General features: G+C 40.5%; 1 protein-coding gene across 11 annotated transcripts in view; it reads right to left on the reverse strand.

The window, feature by feature from the left end:
• Positions 1-20,829, reverse strand: part of ESRRG (estrogen related receptor gamma) — a 602,438-nt gene that overhangs the window by 315,626 nt on the left and 265,983 nt on the right. Inside the window, exon 1 of one of the 11 annotated variants that reach the window (XM_012530041.4) lies at positions 6,783-7,046. The exons of the other annotated variants lie outside the window; for them this stretch is intronic. The gene's annotated coding sequence lies outside the window, so the exon portion shown is untranslated. Of the gene's footprint in view, positions 1-6,782; positions 7,047-20,829 lie in introns of those variants that run through there. 11 annotated transcript variants of the gene reach the window in all.

Raw genomic sequence — 20,829 nt, forward strand, 5'->3', positions numbered from 1 at the left:
AGGCCCTTCAATGCTTCCTAAAGCTGGAAGTCAATGACCCCTTGGTTGAGCCTCCCGCTGCTTTGACAATACTGGTTCCTCCCAGTCACCAAGTTCACAACCTTGGCCTCACTTTCTTAAAAAATAGGCTTTTAATGTTAGAATAGTGAGTTCCCAAATACCCCCCGGTTTCCCCTATTGTTAATAGCTTACTTTCTAACATTTAACATCTAACATCTAACATCACAACGAACAAACCAATATTGAGCCATCAACTGAATGCCATACTTCATTCAGATTCTCTTAGTTTTTACCCAATGACCTTTTATGTTCCAAGATCCCATTTCGGATATCCTAGATTTAGTTGTTATGTCTCCTTAAGCTTCTCCAGGCAGTAACAATTTCTCAGACTTCCCTTGCTTTTGATGACGTAGTGAGTTTTGAGGAGTACTGGTCAGTTACATTACAGGTTTGTTTAATGTTTTTCTCTTAATTAACTTGACTTGGGTTATGAGTTTTGGAGAGGAAGACCACAGAGGTAAAGTGTCATTCTCATCACATCCTATCAAGGGTATGCACATGATTATCGATGTTGGTGTTAACCATGATCACCTGGCTAAGGTAGCATTTGTCAGGGTTCTACACTGTAAAGTTATTCCCCTCCCTTTGGAAGGAAGTCACTATGCATAGCCCACATGAGGGATGGGAATTATGCTCCACCTCCTGGAGTACAGAGTATCTATATAAATTAGGAATACTTAGCATCACTTTTAATTTATCTTTTTCCCTTGCTCCTCATTCTACGCATTATCTCAACAAGTAAGTGGTATAATCAGAATCCAAATCAGATAATCTAACTCTATGCCAAGAGTGAGATTTAATTATCCCTAGAAACTTAGAATAGTTCCAGCTTTCTTCCTTCCTTCAACAAGTATTTACTGAGTAGCTACTATGTATGAGACACCATGTTAGCTTTAGTCACACGATGTCAAACCAGATAGATGTGGTCCCAGAAGGCTTCAAGTTAGCAACGGTAGGATTTGATTTAGCTAGGGAGTCAGAGAAGGCTTCCTGGAGGAAGTGATTTTTGAGCTAAGATCTGAATGGTGGGCAGGAATAAGTCCATGAAAAGGGGAAACAAGAAAGGAGAGAACATTCTAGATAGAGGGGCAGCATAGGCAAAAGCTCTGAAATGTGAGAGAGAATTGGGGGAGTGGTACAGTACAGTGAGCACATAAAAAATAATGAAAGAGGCCCCTGGAAAATAAGGAAAGACTGTGTCCAACCCTGCCTGTGGTCAGTGACAGCAGGATAATGCCAAGAACCAATTGGAGATTTAAAGAGATTACTAAATCTGACAATGGAAGAATATATCTGGGCAGTAAGAAGTGATCAGTTAGGAGGTCTTTGAAGACCAGACAGGAGGTAATGGGAGAAAAACAGAGAGATTTGAGAGGACAGACAGAAATATGTGATTTTGGGTAAGTGACCTAACCTCCCTGTACCCCAATTTCTTCACCTGTAAAAGAAGGATACTAGTCTATCTTTGTCACGGAGCTGTTGTGAGGTAATGAGTGAATATATGCTCATAGAAACACAGTATTTTCATCAATAACATCATATTGTTATATGATCTTGAATAGGAATCTAAATTCCCTCACCTACAGTTAGGAGGCATGGCTAGATAATTTCCATGATCTGCTCCAGTCTGAAAGTCTAATACTTTTAACCATCATTCTCAGCTAATCCAAGAGGAGCAAGAGCTCTTATGCATGCTGCCGCCAAGAAGTCCATTCAGTAAATGTTACCTATACCATTGTAATACCTGTCAGATCCGTTTTATAAAGCTGACAATGGGTGCAAAAGCATTCTGACTAGGGAATTCTGATCAAAATGAAACATTTTAATTTCTACACATTTCACTTTCAGGACCAGTAGAGTTTGGTCTAGCATTTCTACATATCATGCAGTGATACTATCTTGCTTTTTCTGTCATGTTTAGAAAGCATTTCAGAAAAGAATCTGTATCCACCAAGCTTTAAACCTCCAGAGGTACCACCAAAGCCTGCAAACTCAAGCTTAAATGGCTGGTTGCGTCTCCAGGTAAGAGGGTGGTCACTGTAACACATGAATCAGCAAGGATTTAAAAGCATTGTGTCTGCCATTGCGCAACCATTTAAGGGCAGTACAAAGGAGAAGGGTCCTTGTCCTCCAGGAGGGTACAACTTACCTGGGAGGCAAGGCAAATCCTTACACAACATGGTGAATACAAAATGGTAGAAGCTGTGAATGATTTTTCAGTTCAGACTCCAGACAGACCAGAAAGAATTCAGAGAAGACGGAATGTGGATATGCAATGGCAGAAGGAGCCAAGTACAGTGGGATATATTATCACAATGACATTTTCGCATTGATAAAATGTTTGCAAAATCCCAACTGAAGGACAAAATGTGCTTTTCCCAGCTCCTGGTACAGCAGCATGCTTCCCCAACATAAACACAAACCAGAAGAGGCAAAAAAGAAATATCATAAACATTTCCATAACGCTGGGTGAATTTACCTGTAATGATGACTGCAAATGTTTTACTGGTCAATGATTCAGGATTATCACTATGTAGCTCTAGAATCTTACAATGTACATGGGAGGAAGGGGGAAGATGACACTAACAAATAAAAGGCTCATTTATTTATAAGTAAAAATATCCAAACCTAGTAGGGATCATGCAGGGAATCTTACTACCTTTCAAATGAAATTACACTAAAAACAAGGAAAGGAAGCATAAGAGTTGCTAAAGACTTAAAATTCAGCTGTAAATAAGCTAACATTGCAGGTAAATTTGAACTAATAAAGCAGATGATTTTCCTGAAAACTTAACACCTCTCAACACAGCTGTCTGCCCAGTCAGGAAACCATTAACATCTTGTCACCAATGCCCCAAGCACATCAATGAAATGAATTCTAAAAACAACCCAGAACAACAAAAGGAAGGCACCACTAAGTAGCCAATGGCACACAAGCTTTCTCAAGTGCCCTTTCATGGTACACCTTTACACACTCAAGAATTTGCAAAAGCAGGAAGAAACAGGCTGGAATGAGAAGGAGGAAAAAACGGGGCTGTGAAAAGCAAGCACAAATATTTCAACCAGCCCTTTAGACCACTTATGAAATTCCGTTTCAAAACAGACAATTGATCAACTGGGTAACTGTAGGAGGTTGCTAACAGCCACGAGAAAATATCCCTTTAATAATATGTCAGCATATATGGTATTCTATTTTAATAAGAAAGAAACATCGTTTTCTCAAGCTGAAACACCAATGAAGAGGTCTTTAATTACTTTGGGGCCACTGGCTCCCCTGAGTTATCTGTGAAAAGCCAAGGACTCTCTCCTCAGAAAGTCGCACATGCTCATAAAATTCAGCATTCTATTTCACAGAGTTTGCTGTCCCACATCACTGGTCACTCTCAAACTTACTCCTATACCGGGGTCTTTGTATTAAAGGCTTATAAAACTACGATTTTTTTATCCCCTGTGCTAAAGAAACATGCTTTAAACCTTGGAACAAGAGTTTAAAAGTCATATTATATCATCAAACAGAAGAGGATTACAAGAAGCATTTTATTTTACTGATTGTGAGGTATACAATGATAATCATTTAGTTTCATACCAATCATAATTAGGAGCTGATTTCTACCTCAGAGGCAATCCAGTCTATGTGTTTTACCATCTGATCTCTATTATATGTATTTGAGGCATTCTATTGCTCAAAAATACTCTGCCAGAAGGAAAGCAGAGAGAGAGAAAGGAGATAAAAATAACTCAGTTGTACTTTGGCATCTCTGATAATGGGTCTGCTTGTTCATTTATTCAGTCAACAAACTCTGGATATTGGCTATGTGTCAGCACAGTGGGAAGCGCTGAATTTGAAAAAGACATGGGCCGGCCTCATGAGCAGCTTTCCGACCAGTGCGATGATGGAAGAAGTGCTAAGGTAGGCATGGAACAAGCAGCTGTGAGGATATCCCCTAAGGAAGGCTTCTTTCTGCTCAAGGAGGTGGGAGGAAATTGCACAGTGTGGAGGAGATGTGAGACTTTTCATCCAGACAAGGGCAGCAAGGCTCTTGCAACTCAAAGCAAGAGGAAGGCACGTCTTCCCAGGGGAAATGGAGGGGGCGTTGAAGCAAAGGAAGAGTGAGAATTTCAGTGTGGCTGGAGCATGCAGGGCATAACTGGGAGGGCCGTGGCTGCAGGAAGGACAAAGGGGGAGGAACCGAGTGGTTGCTCTGCTTGATAACGCCAAAAGCAAGTTTAAAATACCTGATAAACTTGGTAGTTGGAAAAGAAATAGGAATATGAAGTCCAAATCAAATAACCACTTTAAGGAATGGCTATATAACTTGTGGGCCCTGATGCAAAATAAAAATTGTGGGGGTGCCTTGTTCAAAAATTATCAAGAATGTCAAGAGCATTAAACCAAGCGTGGCACCCTTCTGAGCACAGCGCCCTGTGTATCTGGACAGTCATACACCCATGAAGCTAACCTAGACTATAGTAGAGAGAAATTGCAAATTTTATGCCTGTTTTTTACTACTGCAGATAAATATTCCACATTTCTCACAAAGCCCACTGCAATACTTCCTATGTGCTAAGCTCCAGGCTGGGAGCTTCATATTCTCAGCCACCCTACGAGATAGACATTACCATCCCCAGCTATAGATTACAAAACCCAGGCTGAGAAAGGTAAGGGAAGGCGCCAAGGGAAAAGTGCTCTTACGTGCCTGTGTTCTGTGTCCTTCAATGCTGTGCACCACGTTGTGTTACAGTGAGCACTCAATAGTTACTCATAAGCAGGCGTCCCTTTCTTTGCCGTGCGCCTGTCTTTGGCTGGGCCAGCAAAGTCCAGACGATGTGAAGTCAGCCAGAGGGTTTGTGCTTATAGTCATCAGCAAAAGACTGGAGTACAAAAGGCACAGTTGGCCATTGCGGTCAAACCACTGCGCGAAGTCCCACAAAGTCTACCACTCCCGGGAGCACGGGGCGGGGGAGCAGAAGGCCAGCACTCTCAGGCTTGTCCTTTCTCAGTACAGACACAGTCATAAGGAGAACTATGTAATTTCCATGACAAATTAAAATAGCACATGCCCTCTCCAAGAATCCTGAATCTACTTGAAAAGAAGTTATTACATCTTCAGAACTGATGGTCACTTCTGGTTTCCCCCCATCAAACCTCCAATTTATAGTTTCTTGAAACAAAGGCCAGCCAGAGGGTGGGGCACATCACAGGGCTAGCTCCCCCCATCAAAGACTGCTGACAAGCTGTTGCCAGCAACGAAATCTACTCATCCACTTAGGAATGAGAATAAGAACTTTGCTCATGACAACAGAACATTCAATCCAGACGAAACCAGTGAATCTTAGTATTTACTAGAACTCTTTAGATTTTCACGTACTTTCTGTAGCCTACTTGAACAGGTTACCCCTCTTACATTTTGTTAGTGGCTTTGGGTGGGATATTCAGGGTTTCCTGGCAAGCCTCTGTCCCTCTGCCTTAGCTGCATTCTCACAACCCCGACAGCTCTAGCTCAGAAAGCTCTGTGTGATTAATAGCTCTGCCAGCCATTCCTATTTAAAAACTATTCTCACTTTATGTCTTGTTTCCACTCCATCCCCGATTTTCTCTGATCCTTAATTTTCTCCTCAGAAATTACCTACTGTCAGAGTTTTCTCTCTACTTGGAAGCCCTGTAACTTTATTCCAGTGTTTTGTTTGGAGGAGCTTTTGTTAAGCAGATAATAGGACAAAGCCTATTCAAATTAAGCAAGTAACTGGCCCAAAGGATCTATACAGGTTAATAACTTGCCGGTACCTCTCTGCCCCTAATCCAAGACAGGAAAAAAACAATAGCATTCAAACAACCAGATGGTACCACCTCACACCAAGCAGGCAGCAGTTTTTCCTTTTTCTGCCTGTACCCTAGGAGTGTAAATTCCATTTTCAAAGTTATTCTGTCAGTCCCATGACAATTAAATTAATTAATTATTATTGTTTTTTGATCCAGTCCCTCCACTCTGCTTAGGTAGTAATGTCTCGTCAATATCTAATATCTCATTTGGGTGTAGCATGGAGAAGCCTAACAACCCCGGGCCAGCAGCCAAGCTTACCGGCAACTGCCGCTCGCTTAACTGAGCAAAGATTTGCTCTGCAGCAAGTGGGGTTGGCCTGCACAGGAACCAGGAGTGACAGCGAAGGTGCGGACTTGAATCCTAACAAAGCTGCTTCCAACTTGTGCTCAGGCAAGTGGAACCAGCACCTAAACTGAATGCTAAGGGGCTTCAATCTTGGTACTTTTTTTCATCATTTACCTTCTGAATAAACCCTAGGATTTTAGAGGGAAAACAGCCCATTAGCACACTTAAGTTGTAAATTCTTGTACCTTTTTAAAAGGTTGTCGAAGATTTATTAACTTGTAGGAGCAATCATTTAATTGTTCACTCCTGCTACACCACACACAATTTTTTTAGGGCTAAATTAAACCTGCTGCACAAATTTGTGCTTTGAAATTCCCGCATAAGGATCATTCCTTTGTCAGAGTGATAAAAAGAAGAATTGAAATTCTCTCCTTTAGTACAAATGGTCACTTCCTTGCCCCACCTGAAATACCTTCATATACAGAAGCAAATAATTCTAGTTTAAATGTTTCTAATTCATTTTCCAAGCCAGGTTCAACTTTCACTGCCATATTTCCCTCTGCAATTTCAATGAAAGCCCATAAGCATTTACAAATGGAGGAATATCATACTTACAATTTTGGGATGTGTAATGCAGCTGTGTATCTTATGGAAAAAAAAAACCGTTATGCTTATATATCGCTGTCCTTCCTGTTCAAAGAAACACCACTCTTGGTGTAGCTGAAGAAACTAGTGAGGGCCAGAAAGTCCTCTCCGCACCCTGGGGATGTGAAAGTATTCTCTGAATCGGGCAGCAGTAGCTGTTTGCAGTCTGTTGTTGTTTAAGATCAAAATCAGCCGAAGGCCAACAAAATAATTTATCATCTCTCCTCACTGAATTTGGTGAAATGCAACCGAAGAATCAAGTATTCAGACAAAATTCCCATTTCATGTCAAAAATAGCATAGACATGAGCAGGCACGTATACAACAAGCTGCCGATGCACACAGGCATGTAGTCAGCTAGCCATATTCTGAAGCTGTGTGTGGATAACTAGACGGCATCTAAGTGATACAGGCAGTACTTTTTTTTTTTAAGTGCTGGATGCCTCTTACTTGGAAAAGAGTTCTGTTCCATTGCATCAGACGCCCAGTAACAAGATACCATCAACCTGTGTGAGCATCAGAGGCCCAGGCGGGTCACAAGTGAAATTCTCTCCACTGCCAGTTGAGACTGACATGTGCTGCTGTCATAAAGAGCACACTGCCCAATTTGACCCAATTGGTGGTCTCAAGAATAAACAAAGGTACAGTCTGTCAAATTGAAAAGCACTTGCAGTGCTGAAAGGTTCGGTTTGCACAGTGACGGTGTGCTGAATTTCTGTGGTTTGGTTAAAATGCTCTGTTTCATAGCTGGAAAAAAGGAATTCCTTCTCCTTTTGGTATTGTGCTTTGTTTGAGATTGGTCTTGTTTCAGTCTGTGTTTAAGGCATTTATGCCCAGCATACTACAAATGGACTTAAGAAGGACCTCCTTGGCAGAAACTTAAGAGTTCACGGGTTTTGAAAAAGAGAGGGTAAAGGGAAGGAGGCTATAGTGCCTTCAGAACCCAAGCCTGGTTAGCTGCAAACGGTTCTTCCTCGGGCTTCCTTTCCTCTGTGGGACTTGGAACCTGGATGCTCTAATTGAAAGCCAGTGTATTAAGCATAACACATCAAACTACTGTTAACACCCAGCCTCCTGCAAAGCTGCCGTCTAACAGCTCTGTTTTCTGCCTACAGTATGTGCAAGCAAGTGGAACCATCACACGCACTGCATGCTAAAGGCCGTAGCCTTTGTCTTCTCCAAGTTCCGTCTATTTCAGAGGCTAACATGCAGCAATTAGTCTAATTAATGTGAAACAATGAGCTGTGTTACCACTTATCAAATTGATTGTTCCCCTATCAAAACAAAACAGGCTGGCTTTTTGATGTAATTTCAAGAGATGATTTGAAATGTCATGTTGCTGCAAGCCAATTACCTTATGACTGGAGTCACGGTCAACAGAATACATAATTAGCATGAGTTTGGGAAGGCTGCTTACTGCTAGTATGTTAATTAACTGTCTTTTGTCATAAAACAAAAAGGTTGTACGGGAGGTTTTGAAATAGGTCTTTTTTATTTACATTTCTTCGTGCTTATCAATGTGAGACATGACAATGCAAAAGAATAGAAAATTTTAATTCCACTACTTCAAATTAATACTCAGCAGCAAGGTCAGGCGTACTGTGCAGTCTGCAATCCGGTCCACCTCGCTCTAGTCCTGCCCTGGTGTATTATACTACTCGCAGCGTTAAAGTAAGTGCCAGGTAAGACGCGCATGCAAGAAATATCGAGCCCAGTGAAACAAATTCCCTCGTAGACTTTTCCAAGGTCTTGCTTGGTTTTGTACATCTCGTGAGAGCTGGACATGCTTGGGAATTACACTCAGGCAGCGTCTTACTATTTCACTCTGAAATGCTGGAGAGAATAAACCCATCATCAAATGATGATATTACCTTTACCTCACTAAGGTAGCAAGGGAATGCATAACAGGCACCTGTGGGCCTGAAGGAATCCTATCCGTGAATCCAGGGCTCCGTAAGTCCTGTGCAGCTTCCTCTCGTCCATAACAGACTGGCAAAAACCCCTTCTTGATGAAGAGACTAAGCCTCTATTTCTTAAACTTTAATGCATTCTGGGGGTAGCTGTAATCACTACCTGACAATTATCAGGTTCAGAGCAGCCCTGAGCCATCGCTTGACAGACATATTAGCACACTAGCTTCTAGGTTGGAGAATAGGGTGGAAATCCTGATTTCTAACAGTATCATTCAATTGTTCAAGGGCACTGTTTCACTGGGATCACTCTTAGGTATTTTCTTTGAGAACTGTGTTGCCATTTTGTGAGTGTTCAAAAACTCTTTTCTTCAATCTTTTGTAGGAATATAGTCTAGGCCTTGTAGTCATACTGATTCTCAGGAGGTACAGAAAACACTCCACCTGGCTATTAGAGGTATTAACTTTAACTTGCAAACTGGATCCTTCTCTCCTAATTTGTTTCCATTTTTCAACAGTTTTTTTTTTTCCTGTAACTGATATCATTAAAAACATTTAAAATGTAATACAGAAAAGAATACATGGATAGGTGCAATACTTTTCTTTTGGGATATGGGTTTCTCATTTTCATGATGTAGGGTAAGGAAACTTGGGGCTAGGTAGTTGGCTGAAAGAAGGTAGGGCTCAGTTTTGCCAGGTGGGAGAAGACAATCCAAGTATCCAATATGCTCCTCACCCCTCTGCAGCAGCTTCTCTACCTTCTGCCAATATAAAAATGTATCATGAATTGTGGTTATAGCTTTCAAAGGGAGTGGATGAGAGAGAACGAAGATGAGGTTGGCAACTGAAAAACATAGTTCATTAAGTAAAAATAATAGCTCACCACTGCTGAGGCTTTTAATGTGCCAGGCACAGTATTTATCCCTTAAATTTAAAACCAACAACTGACCATCATGGACTTAGAGTCTAAGGTGGTATATTTGTTTCCTAGGTCTACCGTAACAAATTTTGACGTGACTTAAGGCACATCAAAAAGACTTAGAAAGGAAAATTAATTAAGCCAAAGTCATGGAACTACCTTTATTCAACTCTAAAATTCTACTCTATCCAATCACAAAAGGTCACTTGGTAACTGGTTTTTGTCATTTTTTTTCTTTTTTTTACCAGGAGGTCCCAGGAATCAAACCTGGGTCCTCTATATGGTAAACAGGAGCTCAATCGTTTGAGCCACAGCCACTTCCCAGTCATTTGTTTTTAATTTTTAATGAAATATCTGAGGGAATAAGGGTCTGACTGCTTAGTTATAGCAAAACAAAGCAAAATTAAAAATAGTTCCAATCATCATCGTTAAAAACAAAACCAAATGAATCAGGGACAACAAGGAACACCATACTTGAAAGCAGTACTATGAGTTAAGTTGCTATCATTCGAAGATTTGTAGATGAAAGATTTTAAGGAATTCAGAGGACGGCAACACTTTTTATGCTGAACCCAAACTATCTGCTTAAAATTTAAGGAAATTTTAAAGCAAGTCCATGAGTTCAGAAAATAGAGCATTTTCCCCCTTAAACAATTGAAAGGCATCTGCAATATTTCTTCAGGCTTTCAGCAGCTCTGAACAGCTACTGCAGAGAACAAGAGCCAAAGCAAAAGCAGTGTCATTGTGAGCCTGATCTTACAAGGTGTTGAGCACCGAAGCCCGCGGGACGGTCACCCTGCTCGCAGTGAAGTCGACAGGAGCTCTCAGGAATAACAGGGCGGGCACAGCGAGGGGGCATGGAGGGAGCTGTCCCCGCTGACACGTTGTCGAAGTGCCAGTCAGGCACGCAGCTTCCCTCCTCCACATTTCACAGAGCTAAGCATCTCTTTATGTCAGAACAAACTGGGCAAGCCGAAATCTTTTCTTTTCTCTGTCTTCAACGGGACTAGTGTGGGGAATGAGGAAGAGAGAGACAGGGAGACAGCGAGACGGTGAGGAAAAGAAAGGATGAGGTTGGTTCACATGGCAGCACTATGACACAACTACATGCCTAAACACTGTTCCTGGGGTTCTTAGAGTCTTTTTTTTTTTTTTGAGGTACCAGAGCCAGGAATTGAACCTGAGACCTCGTATGTGGGAATCCGGCACTTGACCCGAGTCACATCGGCTCCCCTAAGTTGGTTTCTTCATTTGTTTTGCTTGTTGTTTGTTTTTGTTTTTTTCTAGGAGGTACCAGGAATGGAACCCAGGACTTCCCGTGTGGGAGGTGGGCACTCAACCATTTGAGCCACATCTCCTCCCTCTTAGAATATTTTGAGAGGTGGTGGCAGTGAAAACAGAGCAGCAGCCCAGCCAAGTCACCCACTTTCCCACATTCAGGCACCAGGACTTCCACTCCTACCCCAAACTTTCACAAGCCACTTCAAGAAATGCACTGATGCCCTTGTACAAATGGCAGAAATGCCCGACCTTTTCTTCCATCCATTTCTATCCCTGTTTGCTCTTGGTCACAGCATGCATATCTGTGTTCAGAGCATTCTGAGTTACAAAACAATCTTTACATGACTTTATAGTGTTTCTATATGTTAAACCTCAGAAAATGTAACACTCTGGAAAGGGTCCAGCTGGGGAGAAGACAGGCTAGCTCATGAAAGAGGAGGTATAACATTAGAGACCTAGGCTAGGGAAAGCCGGAAGCCCCAAAATACAGTAGATGAAAAGACTAAGGAACATATAGAATACGTCAGTCAGCAGGAGAAGACAAATTATACACATACCCATAACACACACACACAGATATACATGCCCTTTTTTCCTTAAATTGGCTCCCTTTCCAAAAAGTAATCTTGGGAACAGACAAATAGGAGATGTGTATGAAACTAAACTGTAATCTGTCTTTATGCATAGCCCTGACGGAAACATACCAGAAAACGGGGCTCTGTTTTGAGGCAAAAACAATGGCAGAAATGGAATAACTGTGAGTCAAGCACGGGATAACTGGATTTATTAACACAAATATGATGAACTTGAATTCTTCAAAGCTCTTTCTTTTAAAGAGGCGGCTATGGTTGCTCTTAGAGAAGAGTCTGGTATGGGAGAGGGTAGAACCTATTAAATAAAATGAGATAATATAAATATTTCATTTAGTCGTTATCATCTCTCTTTATGATGATGAGAAGACATTATTATCATATTTTTTATTCTAACTCATAAAAAATGGTCAATCTTCCACATTTGTAATGGGCTACAGCACACTAATCTTAGTTTGGCATAAAGCTCATACAAACCACTCAATATCTTCAATATAAAGGTAATGACTTCTGATTTTAGGGAAAAATAACAAAGCTCAAGAAACATCACTGGTTAACCTCTTGTATTGGTCATTTATGTAAGTATGTGCACTTGCAGAAAATGAAATAAACTTTCTGCATATTCATTATCAAGAAGATGGATGATAATCAGTAGTAGAGACAGCAAATTTCTTCTTGAGGATTAGGCTCCAATTGGTTGAATTTCAACATCAACCAGGCAATTTTACTATTAAGTCAGCAGAAGTGAGTTCTATACACTATGCCACTTACTACCACAGAACATCAGGCCAAGGGAAAAGAACACGCTAGAATGAATTGTGCATTATTTCTGGCATTAGTTAAAGGAACAGAGCATTATAAGGAAAAAAAAATACAGTACCATTGATTTTTACAGGTGTTTAATACAGATAAGCTGAAAAAAGGGTTTCCATTTTAAGCCCAGTGATGGTTAAAGATGCATTCAAATATGTTCAAAAGCAATCTAAAGTCTTTTAAAATGGTATTTAAGCTACTCAAGCAAAACGTAAATAGTTTTTGTCATAGTACTGAGGAATGTAGAACAAAAACACAGAATCAGAGGAGCTGACTCTGGCACACTGCCGGCCACTGTAAAATCATGGGGGTCATTAAAACAGAGCTAATACTATTTATCCATTACATGATCACAGGTTATTAGAGAAAACAGTAACAGACTGTCCTTAGAAAGGTAGGAGGCATAATTATGCTGCAAGTCTCCAAGTCCCATTTTCAAGAGAAGATACTGAAAGAAACAATCAAGTTGAATACTAAAATACATGTTTAAGAGAGTGACTATATGGAAAAGCTAAATCCATGATTTTTTTAGCCTTTTTTTCCCCCTCCATGTAAATTCAAACATTAGGATTCCTTTTCTGGAGCAAAAAGGCTCTTTGCTCTTTACAAGGTTATTTCTGAGTTGCAAAAATTATCTCCCCCTCCCCAGACTTTTAGTACTTCCTCTATTCCCCCATTCAGTCTTGGTTGCCATAATCAGATGGATAGAAAGCATGAGAATCTTTTCTCTTTCAACTATAGTGTACCTTGTCTGTTTTTAACATATTTCTTTAAAGCTCATTTTGAAAGAAGAGGCAAAGTTTTACTTTTATCTGAAAACACTAGGTAGATACATTTAAGTACTTTGAAAAAGCCAAATTAATGAAAAACAATGTTATGTCTTCAATGACCACTGTATTGACCCGTTTTTTATTTAATTTATTTTTGAGGGTCCATCAGCCTCCCATTTCGGCAAAGCTTTTTGTTCATGTGGGAGATTCCATAATGAACAAGGCAAAATAGATTATTTTTAACCACAAAGATGCTGTTCTGTATTCACAGGTGCTATAAGAAAATGAAAGATATGTTTGCTATTTGTGTTCTTCTCATTAGCAAGCACTCTATCTTTCTTAGAAACAAATTTTGATAACTCTGGTTCTGTATGTAAAATGCCATGAGACTCCTCTATGTCACCGATGCTAAGGGAACGTGTCCACACAGTCTTTGCTACACCAGACGTTTACTGAAATGACATATAAGTGGACAGGAAATGGGTCTCAACTCAGAAGATATCAGAATTTATATAATACAGAGCTACATGAGTAGTGATTTTGCTACTATATACGTTGGGTGACAGAGAGGCTAGAATACAAGTTTTGAAGCCAGAAAAAATAAGGTTCAATCCTTGCTTGAGCAACATTTGGTGAGTCATTTACTTTCTCTTAGCCTCAGGTGACTCCCCTGTGAAAGAGGGAAAGAGAAAACCCTGCCCCTTCAAGGGCTTCATGGGGAAGGTCAGGCAAACTGATGACCACGAAAGCGTCCACGCCTGCTTAAGCAGAGCACACAGGTAATAGTTACTGTAATCTCCCTGGGTTTATACCATGAAGTCCTGCAGAGGTGGGGGACATCATTTGGTAAACATGCCCGCTCCCTTGGGAAAGAATTTTTAGCACTCTTGTGAATTTGAGGAATAGAGTCTCAGTTGCATTAACTGGTGTTTATTAACGTTATGATGAACCCTTGCCGTGGCATCTGATTCACAATAAAGAGATTAGGCATACTACTTTGGCATTCCAATGCCTACTCTCCTGCTCGCAGCACCACTGATATCTCAGGAGCTCCTCAACCCAATTATTTTTCATTTTGCATCACTTGCTGAAAGCAGTGCTAATGTGGCCAAAGGGCTTCACTCCTTGGTGATGAAAAACAAAAAAGCTCTGGCTCTGCCACCACAATGCTGTTGCCATTTACTGAGAAGGAACACACCCAGACCACTGAGCCATATCTAGTAATCAAACCAAAGCAGGAGTCAGACTGCACTGCGGCCATGAGCAGCAGACCTGTGCTATTTAATATTTATTTTGGGGGCAGAAGGGCATTAATCTGTAGAATGGATTTCACAATCTAGGGGGAGTTGAATTATATTACACCTATACACACAAATTTTTTTGTTTGCTTGTGTGGGAAACTGCATATCCAAATCAAATAACTTGTGAATTCAACTTTATTTTTCTCAAAAAGTAATAGCTAGTTGTTTAAACTACTCCAAATACTAATTTGCAAACTAATTTGTGAATGTGGACACAACTCATTGATAGAAGAACTGCACAGACTTCTCATCTGTGCTTTTTAATCCAGCCTTATAAATCGTTTTTAACCATGCCACATTTTATGTTTGTTACTTTCTTCAGTCTGTTTCTCTTTGAAAATATGCTTTTTGCTTATCCCAGGAGTTTCTACACTGCTTAAGGCAAAATACTCCAGCGCACATTCACAACCATGAACTATAAACATTTTTCTACTTTATTCTGCCCAAGGCTCAGAACCTGTTTAAATGTCTGTGGATAGTTCAGAAGAATACAGGACCCCACAGAGTCATAGAAAATAATTATAACAAAAAAAACTTGATAATTTAACCAAGAACATAAAACTTACATTTTAAAAATCTGATAATTTTAGCCCCAGGGAGATATTGACTGAAAAGAGATTGTTATTTATTTCAAGTACGGTCAGTTTCAAGGATGAGACAGCAGATTAAGTTAATCTCCATGAGGTTATTTCTTACCATTATTCTCTTAAATCCTCCCTTCACTTTAATGGAGAATAGGAATGTTAAGGGCTTGATGCTGGAAAGCAGCAAAGATTAGTGGTTAGCGGAAGAGCATGAAGGCCAGGAAACCCAGTTTCTTTTCCTGGCCAAGTAGACTTAGATGAGCTCATGATTTACATCCTCAGTTTCCCCATCTATAAAACAGAAAGCTTTGCACATAGCTCAAGTGAGAGCTCTATAGAGGTCCTATTGCTAAGTGCTGACTACGTGCCAGGTATGGAGCTAAACACTCTACTTATCCGAAAAGGATCATCCTGTTTAATCCTTCAGAGGAGATATAATACATTATCTGACTTTTACCACTAAGGTAGCTGAAGTACAGAGATGTTAAGGAAACTGCCCAAGATCACACAGTAGGGAACTGCAAAGGCTGCTTTCTACACAGGTGGCTTCTGCATTATCGGCAAGGGCTATGGAATGAGATGTACCACATACCCAATCCAGAACGGTTTCTGAATCGGGACCCAGATTTTCCCTCTTCTGCTGTGGCTTTGCAGATATTCTCTCACACCCACACAGATCAGGCAACTCCCGCCCCCTGCCTTGGGAGGGAGGCCACCAGGGCTCAGGCCTCAGGGGGCTTCGCTGCCTCTGGTAGCCCCCCACACACTGCAGTGGCGACACAGCAGTGCTTTATCTTCCAAATGAGCCCGAGACATTTGTGTGTGGTTCAGTGCAGCTGGTGGAGGGAGGCTCAAATTTCTGCTGAACTGAACACAATGAAGCAGTACTATCATGCGACCATTACGAAAGCACAAGCTCACTGGCTAATTTTCTAGTATAAGAGTGTGGGCTATTTAAAACTTTTTTTTTCCTCCTCCAGCTCTTAAATGCCTTCCCAGGGGTAAAGTTCATTTGTGGACTCTGGGACACGTGTTATTTGGAGCTACTTCTTTCTTTGCATAGAGGGACGCTATACTCAGAAACTGGCCTCTACCAGAAGATAGTCACTATTGCTGACAGCGTTATACCGAATGGCACACTTGGAAAGTGTGAAGGATCAACTGTGCTTCCTCTGCTCAAGCCGAGTTTTCAGGAAAAGCCAGCTTGAACTTGACTTCCCTAGATGCTAATGAAATGACTCTCTCACTAGGGAAGATTCCTCTCAGGTCATCAGAGCTGATTTACTGAAACGGGAGCAAAGGTTAAAAAGGTTTTCCGACCTCACATCTTTGGGATGCTGTATGAAATGTAGTTTTAAAAAACATACTACATTTGTGAGTGCTCAAATAACACAGCTCATAAATGTGGAAATAATAAGAACCACTGATCTTCACATTTCATGACTGGTTAAGCAGTGAATAATGAAATAATGCCTTTTGTGCTCATGTCAAAAATAAGTAAGGACTACTAAAGAAAAGAGAGCCCAACTTTGAGAAATGTCCTAATAGTTAATACGTCTGGTATAAGGTTACAAATGATACACACTTAACTTTCCTTAAATTCAGAAGTTTTTATACACAATTGCTAAACCAATAATTGCACATTTAAAAGAACTAAATGGAGTTGAAAAGACTGAGAGCCACTAAAATTGAATTGGTAGGAAGAGAAAAAAGAAATCATATGTATGACTTTTAAGATGTTTTGAAATTCTTCTCCATATAAAGAGACCTATCAAAGTGGGAAAAAATGAAGACTGGCTAATAAAGAACATCTTTCAACAGAAGTCATTCAAACAATGTGGGACCATCTATCAAGGAGTCTTTTTCTTACCTATAGTTTAGATAAAACATTTTTGGTCTTCTTATATTCAGATATTCTCTTTACCAAACACTGCCATCTTTGGTTCAAAAAACCAAAACCAGGGAAGCAGACTTGGCCCAGTGGATAGGGCATCTGCCTACCACATGGGAGGTCTGCAGTTCAAACCCCAGGCCTCCCTGACCCATGGGGAGCTGGCCCACGCGCAGCGCTGATACGTGCAAGGAGTGCCGTGCCACGCAGGGGTGTCCCCCCCCAGGGGAGCTCCACGCGCAAGGAGTGCACCCGGTAAGGAGAGCCGCCCAGCACGAAAGAAAGGGCAGCCTGCCTAAGAATGATGCCGCACACCCGGAGAGCTGATGCAGCAAGACGACGCAATAAAAAGAAACACAGATTCCCAGTGCCACTGATACGGATAGAAGCAGTCACAGAAGACCATATAGCAAATGGACACAGAGAGCAGACAACAGGGGAGGGAAGATAAGGGGAGAGAAATAAAAAAAATAAATAAATAAATCTTTTTCAAAAATCCCCTGATCTAAACAATTTTGTAGCAAAGCATTAAAGATAAAACAACAAAAAAATGAAACAATGGGTTTTGTGAATCAATATAGAATAGACTTCCTTAAAAGAGAAAATATGTTTTAGAAAAAAGCTTATACTAGACATGTATCATTTAATGTCTGGAAGTTGTGAAAGACCCTGGGAAACTAACACTTCTCCTTCCTACAAACGTTGAAAAACAGCTACAAGATGCAAATAAATGGCTGAACTCAATCCTGGGTCTTAAAAATGGATTTTCAATAGAATAGCCAATGTATCTTCTAAGTATGGAAAAGACACACAGTAATAGCATTTTGAAAAAATGAATTAAAAACACATTGTCATCAACTCCAGCAAAAAAAAAAAAAACAACAGCAGAAAGTTGAAGAGGCAAGCATATCTTTTAGAATTGTAAAATGGGTTTACTGGTCTTCTAATAACAACTTTTACTCAAACCTTACATAAATAGGCTTAGATGATACAAATATTATGTGGGCTGCGGGGACATTCCCCAGGCTCCTAATCATGTTTAGGGATTACTCGACAGGACAGAGACATTTCATTCCTATTGGGCTGAAGGATTACAGCAAAGAAACATCGAATATTCCATTTTTTAATTTCATGCATTTTTTATTTACCTTTAATGATGCTGTATATATTCATCATCCTGAAATATTAAAACAGTATGAAAAAAGTAATAAATTGGTGGAAAATTTAGGAAATAGGAATGCAACAGCACGCAAATCATACACTATCAAGTGCTTGATACACATTTAAAATTACTGCCTACTACGGCAAAGCCAAATTCCTGGCAGATTTCTGAAGCACAAAGTCACAATAAGAAGATCAGCAGAACAGACTGAAATAATAGAATATTCATCCCTCTAATCCATATGCAATTCTTTAGGGCTTTTTTTTTTTTAACAATGCATATGAGCTCTCACTGTATTCAGGATTTAAATAAGTTGTCTCTCTCCTTCTTGCTCCTTTCTATTTTTGTAAAAAAAAAATGTATATACAGTTATCATTTCTGCACTGCTGCACCAACGATGACAAGGTTAGCACATTTCCTCACATCTCAAATGAAACAATAGCATTTTAAAACAACAAAAGCGTTAAAAGAAATACATTTATTCATCCCACTAAAACCTCCTGAAACAGCTTTTTGGGGAAGAAGGAAAGTTGGCATCATTCATGGGGGAAATGTAGTGATGCTTTTGTCACTTAATTACCAACTGATGGATTGATACTCTCACCTATTGCATTTAAATACCGACAGGAAGGGTTAAAGATGGGCATTTCATCTTTGCTACATTCACCTGGTCTTGTGAACAGGTGAGGCTGCTTATCAGGCATTATTAAACACTATAATAAGGACTAGAGAACTACAGAGGAACAGAGAATAAACCACTGTCATCTTTGGTATGGACACTCTGGGAGAGCCTATGCAACTCTGGAAGAGGGAAAGGGCGCTGAACACGAGGGTTGGGAAGTCAGTTCAACCAGGGGCAGGGGAGCTGCCCATCCTCTCAGCTTTTCAAAACGCACCCATGCTCTCATTTCCAAGGAGTAAGTAGCAGCTGTCACCCAGCAGGTGTACTCTTTTAAATGATCTCCTTTCAGTTTGTTTTTATATACTGATTTTTTTTCTTTTATAAGCACTTTTTCCTTGAAACAGCTAGGAAGACCAACAAAAAGAAGCTACTTAGAATGTTGCCTATTCCTCATACTTCTCTCCTTCCCTAAGAGGCTTTCCCCCAGTCCCCCAAAAGAATCGCTCTCTCCTTTGTGGTAATGCTGATAGCAAATTTCTCATGGCCCACATCCCATTCTGCCTTGTGGTAGGGTTCTTTGCTTTCTAGGCATCTCTTTGACAGAATCAAGTCCCATGAGTGCATAGACTGAGCCTTCTTTTTTTTTAATTAACTAATTAATTTACACACACACACCCCCGCCCCCTTGCTGCTTGCTTGCTATCTGCTCTCTCTGTCCATTCACTGTGCGTTCTTCTGTGTCTGCTTGTCTCCCTTTGTTCGTCATCTTGCTGCGTCAGCTCTCTGTGGGCGCGGGCTGTCAGCTCTCCATGGGCGTGGGCCAGCTTGCCTACACAAGGGGGCCCTGGGACGTGGACCCAGAGCCTTCCGTATGGTAGAAGGGAGCCCAATCAATTGAGCCTCAGCTACTTCCCTGGGTCTGCTTTTTGATGATTTTGTCTCTGGAACAATGCAAGTGTTTACAGGATGTGGAACAGACACAAACAATCAAGTGCTACAAATAAAAATTGCCATTATCACCAAGCAAATGAAGAGGGTAGATGGCAGAAGGGAGAAATAAAGAATTCTTCACTCCACTCTGGGGAGAAAAAGGGGTTTCTTTAGGAAGAGAGATGCCTTTTCACCAAAATTTAATAAATATAAAACTGTTGCCTGATAAAATTTTAAATGATAAGGAAAACCTTAAGGGAGTTTTTGCATCCCAGTCTATAGCCCTTAAAATCCTGGGTCAATCCTCTTCATCAGTTGCCTGGCAGTAATGTATCATATTTCCTTCCAACCACCGCAATGTATTACTGAGTCAAGATAAATTGAGAATCCATTCTAGTTATACCCAATTCCTTTGTGAAGATGCTAAGCTTATTCCTTCATTCACCTTTACAGACATAAGAAACTTGAGAGGAAAATTATTCAAAATATGGTGTGATGAATGGCAGGAGGAAAAATAGAGAAGAGAACATGTTAAGATGAATTAAACTATAGGGAACACCAAGCTTTCATATACCCTCTCTGCTTTATGCTAGAGCAAACCACCTTCAATGGTGATTATGATGCAGAGATACTATCCACAACATAATACCATCTTTTTTTTTTCCCCACCAGCAGGACTCAAATTCCCAAGCCATGGGACTTTCAACTCCCAGCGATCATGCAAGAATTCAGAAATGCTCTCAAGTTCCTAGTGTGAACGAAGTAGTGTCAGTTGTTCAGCAAGTCTTGGCTGAGTACATCCAGCATTTGGCTACTGCCTCTTACAAACAGTAGACTGCTTTGTGATTAGCCACTAGACTTGTTTGGGTTAATAAATTACCTGATATTTATAACTGGTGACACCATATCAAAGGTATCATAGGTGATGGGGCAGAGAATGCGATAAGGCTTTGCTAACCTTCAAATCCTATGCCAGGTACCAACTCCTTTCGTAACAGCCAGATCTCCTTCCTTTGTCTACCTGCTCTCTTTTGTATAGATTCCCTGACTTTTGGACTGGTAATATTTGATCACAGTATTTAGAAAATAGTATAACTTCTTGACCTCCCAGGCCAGGTATGTGCTTCACCCTCACCAGTAAATTCAGGTCTCCTTTCTTTTTTTTTTTTTTTTCTATTTAGTGAGAACTTTCTGTTTGCTGGGTAACATTATAAATGTTTTATCCATTCGACCAAGACACTCGAA

The sequence above is a fragment of the Dasypus novemcinctus genome, chromosome 13 (genome assembly GCF_030445035.2).
Source record: "Dasypus novemcinctus isolate mDasNov1 chromosome 13, mDasNov1.1.hap2, whole genome shotgun sequence".
NCBI lineage: Eukaryota > Metazoa > Chordata > Mammalia > Cingulata > Dasypodidae > Dasypus > Dasypus novemcinctus.